The sequence below is a fragment of the Castor canadensis genome, chromosome 18 (assembly GCF_047511655.1).
Source record: "Castor canadensis chromosome 18, mCasCan1.hap1v2, whole genome shotgun sequence".
In the NCBI taxonomy this organism is placed as follows: domain Eukaryota; kingdom Metazoa; phylum Chordata; class Mammalia; order Rodentia; family Castoridae; genus Castor; species Castor canadensis.
This window is the reverse complement of record NC_133403.1, coordinates 45918758-45925280: the sequence shown is the minus strand read 5'-3', so window position 1 is coordinate 45925280 and position 6523 is coordinate 45918758. Positions and strand designations below refer to the sequence as shown.

Below are 6523 nucleotides of genomic sequence, written 5' to 3'. Positions count from 1 at the left end.
AGAGGCAGCCTCGGCACCATCGCCCTGTGGTGGCCAGCAACTTTCCACGCTCGCCCTTCCCCAGCCTTACCCCGATCTGCAGCTCTCCCCAGGCCTGCAAAGGGGCTGTGTACACTTGACCCCTCTCCCTGGAGTTCTCCTCCCTCCGCCTGTGAGTGCACCCCCCCCCCGAGCCTCCACCCGAGGCTCACAGCCTCCTCCGCTGTGCTCTGTGGTCTCAGCATTGAACATCAGAATTCCCAAGCTGTGTGACCGTTTCCCAAACTACAACACTAAGCTCCAACAGGACCAAGGCCGCTCTGCCTCTCTCTTCTGGACGCGTCCTGTGCTGCACCTTCACACCACGTGTGGTCTGCTAACCACAGCACTGGCACCAGTCAGCTCTGGCCAGGGGCACACTCTTGGCAAGTCATGGCTTACCTGCACTGTGACAAGAGCTCACCAACTCACGTGCATCAAAGCTCAGGAGGCAGATGTGCCATATCTGGGGAGAGCGTGCGGGAGCAAGTCCGCCAGCAACACGCACACGGCTTTGCCTCCGGTGACTGCTCTAAAATCCCACCCCTCCCACATTGCAAATGCTGAGACCTCATAAATGTCCTCTAAGATCTTAGAAACCCTAAAACGACAGCACTCGCCAAAGCTGTGAAGCCTTAAAGCCGCCTGGGAGCCTGGTGGATCTTTCCAGCTCAGATGAGAGCCACCTGCATTAACTGAGCCCAGGCGACTGGCGGACCCACACTTGCCAGGAAAGGACGGCTGCCTCCAGACCTGCCTCAAAGTCCTGCTTGTACCACTGAGTTTTATTTTGCAGTTTTTGTGACTGACCCTCCACGGGCTCCATTCATTTTGGCTTAGAGTGTTAAATTATTTCAGGATGCAGCTTTCCATTCTTAATAATTAGTGTCCCCACCAGCCTGGATGTGAAGTGCATCTAAGTCACTTGAGCACAGGAGGCACAGCCTCAGCTCCAGCTGGAAATGCAACATTTGCACTCCCTGCACTGTTTTTTCTGTCAGTCTTTCCCACTGTGTATGCGGCGTCTGGACTTTGGAAGCTCATTTTGTGCAGAATTCCACCAGGGTCACCCACTGCAAGTGCATCCTCTGCTACCAAGCCTCTCGTGATGACTCAGACGACTGCCACAGCCCTTCATCCCTGAGCTGTCACACTTTGGAGCACGTGAGGACTTCTGAGCAGAGGACAACTGTTTTTCTTTCTGCAAGACCAAACATGACAGACAAGAACCCATTTTGGTGCCACGCAGGTGGCCGCAGCTCTTAGCCCAAGTGAGCGAGGCTCCTCGGGAGGTGCCTTCCTGCCTGACTGCTTCCAGATCCGCATTGCAGCGTTGACAAGGAGGCCCGGCCACGACCCTGGGAGCTGGCAGGCTGCAGGGATTGCTGTCACCAGCGGGGAACAGATCCCAGACGGTGGAGCGCGGGTGCCCTCGCGTGGCTCCATGGAGAGCTGTCACTGGAGTGCGGGCCAACCCTGCTGGGGACAAGGGGTGAGCATCGTGGCCCTGCCCAGGACACAGGTCCAGCCGGACAGCAAGTGTCTGCGGTAAGTGGAGGTCGGCTCGCTGGCATGGCTGAGGACAAGCTGGCCCTGCTCAGCAGAGAGTGCTGAGTGCCTAGGAAGTGAGGGCCAGGTGCGTAAATGGACAGTGACCAAAGTGATGACGGGATGGGGGCGGGGAGGACCCATCAAGAGGCATCTGTGACAGTGTGTACCCTGCACTAGCAGTCTCTGCCCCATCTCTCTCTCACTCTCTGTCCATCTGTCTCTCTCTCTCTCTCTCTCTCTCTCTCACCTCTCTATCCATCTCAGATGATGACTGAATCAAAGCTGGAACCAGGCGGCCCCAAGCCTGGGGTCTGAGCTCCCCCAGGACAAGGGCACTGAGTCATAATAGCACAGCTGTGCAAGGCAGGTCCGTGTGGGAGCCTGGCTGTGCTGTCACCGGCTGAAGATTGGCCCGGAGGTCCAGTCCTGACTCAGCCCCTGCCATCCTTCCCCTCGCGGGCAGGAGGAATTTTCCAGGTGGCATGAAGGGGCTTGAGGTGGCACACGACCCCGATTATCAGGTAGGTCTCACAATCACAGGGCCTGGCAGGATGGAGGCAGGAGGTGGATGCAGAGCCTTGAGGAAGGAAGCAGGGGCCAGGGGAGGAAGGACCTTGGCCTCAGTCTTGGCCTCGGCCTGGGAAGGAGGCACCTGGGGGGCCGGAAAAGACAGGGATGGGTCTCCCTGTGGCCCCCAGAAGGAGCTGCCTTGGGAACGCCCTGAGTTTTGACTTCTAGAAATATAAGAGAATGAATTTGTTTTAAGCCAGTAAAAAAAAAAAAGGAGGGTGATTTGGAGGAAGGGGGTGAGGTAGAGGCAGGGGAAGCACACAGACACTGGTGCTCCCAGGACAGGACACGGACTGGGTGACAAGACTGAGGCCAGCAAGGACTTCTGGGGCCAGAGGCCGCGGTGAGCAAGGGTTTCGTTTTCAGACTGCTTTAAATAGTGCCATTTGATAAATAATTCAAGTGTTTAAAAGATCGCCTGCTGAGGCCTTATTTCTATTTAACAGACTTTTGCTTCTCGGCCTAGGGAACACGTCAGAGCTACTCTTGGTAGAAGACTGATGGAAAAGTCTTTCTGGTTGAATTGACACAGGACAGACGCCCAGAGGATGCCGGCCACTCGGTGTGGCCCAGAGCCTGGTGTCTTTATGGTCTTGACTTTGGGTCAGGCAAGCCTGGGGCACGAGCACATGATCTCCCCGCGGCCTCCTGCTCTCCCCGCCAGCTGGAAGAAGGACAATGGTTGATTCTGAACAAGGGAAGGTCTGAAGGGTGTTGGTGAACAGTGGAGGAGGTGAGGCCCTCGTGTGGCTGGAATGAAGCATCTAATCCTCGGTGAGCTAGACGGTCACCACGTGACCGACAGGACGCTCCACTCCTACGGGCGTGCACAAGAAAAGTAAAAACAGATGTTCAAAAAACACCGCATAGGGCTGGGTATGGTGGCACATGCCTGTAATCCCCATACTCAGGAGGCTGAGGCAGGAGGGTCTGAGTTTGAGGCCGGCCTGGACTATGCAGCAAGACTGTCTCAAAGCACACAAACAATAAAATTGTGTACAAAGTCTCATGGCGGCATTATTGACAGTAGCCAAAACGAAGAAACAACCCAAACGTTAATCGACGGATAAATGGATAGACACGGTGTGGTCCCCACACAACCACAGTACTCAGCCGTGGAAAGGAATAAAGTTCTGATGCCCACCACCGTACGGACCTCTTATAAACACGGTGCTGGGTGAAAGAAGCTGCACAGAGGCCACGTTTAAACGTGGTGTCCAGAGCAGGCAATCCATCCAGACAGACAACAGAGCCATGACTGCAGGGGCTGGAGAGCTGCTGATGGGGACGGGGTTCGTGTTTGGGGTTGCTGTGGTTTGGGGCAAGTGCTCCCCAAAGGCCCATGTGCCTGAAGTCCCCAGCCTGGGGTGGAGCCATTGGGAGGCAGGGGTAGCCGGAGGAAGTGAGGTCACTGGGCGCGTGTCCTTGAGGGGAGGCTGGGGTCCTGACCCGATCCACGCTCGCTCTGCTTCCTGGCCACCATGAGGGGAACCGCCTCCTCTACCACACACTTCTGCCTCGAGCAATCATTTTAGTGTCATGGGCCATGGTTGTTGGGTTGTATGGAAGAATCACTTGCCTCCCCCACGATCAGGAAGGTCTTTGTTTTCTTCTAGAAGTTTAAGAGTTTTAGGTTTTGCATATAAGTAAATCTTATGATCCTTTTTGAGTTAATTTTATATATAATGCAAAGTATGGTTTGAAGGGCTCTATGCCTATGGAAACACAAAGCTTATGCCACTGTTTGGTACAAGGTCATATTTTCCTCACCGGATTGCCTGTGCACCCCATCAAAAGTCAGTTTACCTCTTGCAAATTCAATGCGACTCCACTAAAAACCTGAGCAGATTTGAAGGAATTGGCCTGGTGGTTCCTGAATTCGTAAGGAAGCTGAGCTACCTGGAATAGCCTTCCAGGACTCGTAGGTGACTTCCCTGTAGAAGCACACATCTGCTCCCACACGGGACAATAACTCAGAGTTTGAATAAAGGGAAGGAAGACTCTTGTCAGCCTCAGCGGCCTGGCATATGCTATCGCTTATGGGTCCAAGTTGATAATCAACTTAAAAAACAAAACCCAGTGAGCTGCGTGCCAGTGCCTCTCAACCACTTGGGAGGCTGAGATCAGGAGGATCTCAGTTCAAGGCCAGCCTAGGCAAATAGTTTGTGGGACCCCCATCTTCAAAACAACCAGAGCAAAATGGACTGGAGGTGTGGCTCAAGAGGTAAAGTGCCTGCTTTGCAAGCACGAAGTCCTGAGTTCAAACCCCAGTCCCACGGGGAAAAAAAAAAAAGTGTAATATTTTGGAGGTCTATAAAAGAGAAAAATTTAAATAAAAAATATTGAATATTTAATCCTGACAAGGATGTGGGTGTCATAAGCTCTCTCTACACAGTGTATTGACTGGAATAAGTCAGTGAAACCTCGCCCAGGGAAAAAGACAATAAAATTTGGTCTTCCATGAACTGAAGAAAAAACAAAAACAAAAAGACCAGTTGATTCAAGCATTCTGTGCCTTGGGTACAAATCAGGTGAGTAGATAAATTTCTTGAATAATTCCAGACAACAGAAAATGCATGAAGTGGATTGGTGATAGAGCATGTGGTTACCATGTGTGTGAGGGCCTGGGTTCAAGCTCCAGGACCAGGCACAAAAAATAATTAAATCAAAAAGGAAAAGAAAGGGTAGAAGAAATCCTTGCTTCTTTTTAAGGCCTCACAGCTTCTCAACTCTCCCAGTCCCCACCCTCCTGGGAGGTCCATGTCACCCTAGTTCTCCTTCTGCAGATGAGGCAGCTATGGGAAGGGCAGGGAACACTATCCCTTAATTTTTTTTTTTTTTTTGCATTATTGGGGTTTGAACTCAGGGCCTACAGTTTGAGCCACTCCACCAGTCCTTTTCTGTGATAGGTTTTTTGAGATAGGGTCTCATGAACTATTTGCCTGGGCTGTCTTCAAACAATCCTGTTGATCTCTGCCTCCTGAGTAGCTGGGATTACAGGCATGAGCCACTGGTGCCTGGCTACAACTTAATTTTTTAAAGGATAACAAAGAAATCTACAGAAGTAGAACTAAATGGCCTCTCTAAAATCAAAGGCTATACCATCCTCCTCGAACTCAGAGAAAACTAATTTAAGTAACAATGAAACATCACTTTATACCTGGGCCGTTTGCAAAACTACCGAGAGTGGTAACAGCTGGCCAGGACGCCGTGAAGAGGGTGTTCTCCCACAGGCAGAAACGGGTCTGTTTAGGGATGGGAACCCGGCAGCCTTCACTGAGTCTACCTCATGGTGATGAGAGTGGCCACATGTCCATAAGCACACCTGTGGCCAGGCAAGATGGAGGTGAGGGAACGGCTGTCGTCCACTGTCCGAGGAATGGCATGAGGTCCCTCCAAACAAGGAGGCGCCAGCTCCCGTTAGAAAGAATGGGCTTGTGGAGACAGAAGCGGGTGGAGAGCTGAGTAGACAGCGGATGAAAGCATTGTGGTAGGGCATGCCTCAGGTGGCAGAGCACCTGCCTGGGAAGCACAGACCCGGGTTCAAAGCTCAGCACCACAAACAAAAGAAAAAAGCAGCTTGGTGAAAGGCGAGAGACTCACACGATCTGAAAAGACACCTGGGCTTTAGGTTTCCTTCCCTTTCCCTATTCCTCCCGTGAGTGGTCTCCCCTTAGCGTGTGACCCGCGTCCAGTAGTATTACTGCATCTGTTTTAGATCGAAGTCCGCATATGAGGGAGAACATGAGATTTTGGGTCTTCAGAACCTGGCTGCCGGGCACGGTGGCGCGCGCCTGTAGTCCTAGCTACTCGGGAGGCTGAGGCAGGAGGATCACTTGAGTCCAGGAGTTCTGGGCTGCAGTGCGCTATGCCGATCGGGTGTCCGCACTAAGTTCGGCATCAATATGGTGACCTCCCGGGAGCGGGGGACCACCAGGTTGCCTAAGGAGGGGTGAACCAGCCCAGGTTGGAAATGGAGCAGGTCAGAACCTGGCTAACCTCACTCAGAATGATGTTCTCCAATTCCATCCATTTACCAGCGAATGATAACATTTCGTTCTTCTTCATGGCTGCATAAAATTCCATTGTGTATAGATACCACATTTTCTTAATCCATTCGTCGGTGGTGGGGCATCTTGGCTGTTTCCATAACTTGGCTATTGTGAATAGTGCTGCAATAAACATGGGTGTGCAGGTGCCTCTGGAGTAACAGTCTTTTGGGTATATCCCCAAGAGTGGTATTGCTGGATCAAATGGTAGATCAATGTTTAGCTTTTTAAGTAGCCTCCAAATTTTTTTCCAGAGTGGTTGTACTAGTCTGCATTCCCACCAACAGTGTAAAAGGGTTCCTTTTTCCCCGGATCCTCGCCAACACCTGTTGGTG

The 6523-nt window shown here is 52.0% G+C and overlaps 1 long non-coding RNA gene across 1 annotated transcript; it reads left to right on the top strand.

Moving 5' to 3' along the window:
• Positions 1–910: 910 nt before the first annotated feature.
• On the top strand, positions 911–6131 carry LOC141418838 (uncharacterized). The gene is made up of 3 exons (XR_012443474.1): positions 911–1566; positions 1834–2090; positions 2606–6131. It is a non-coding gene; the product is annotated as an uncharacterized lncRNA (long non-coding RNA).
• Positions 6132–6523: the final 392 nt, after the last annotated feature.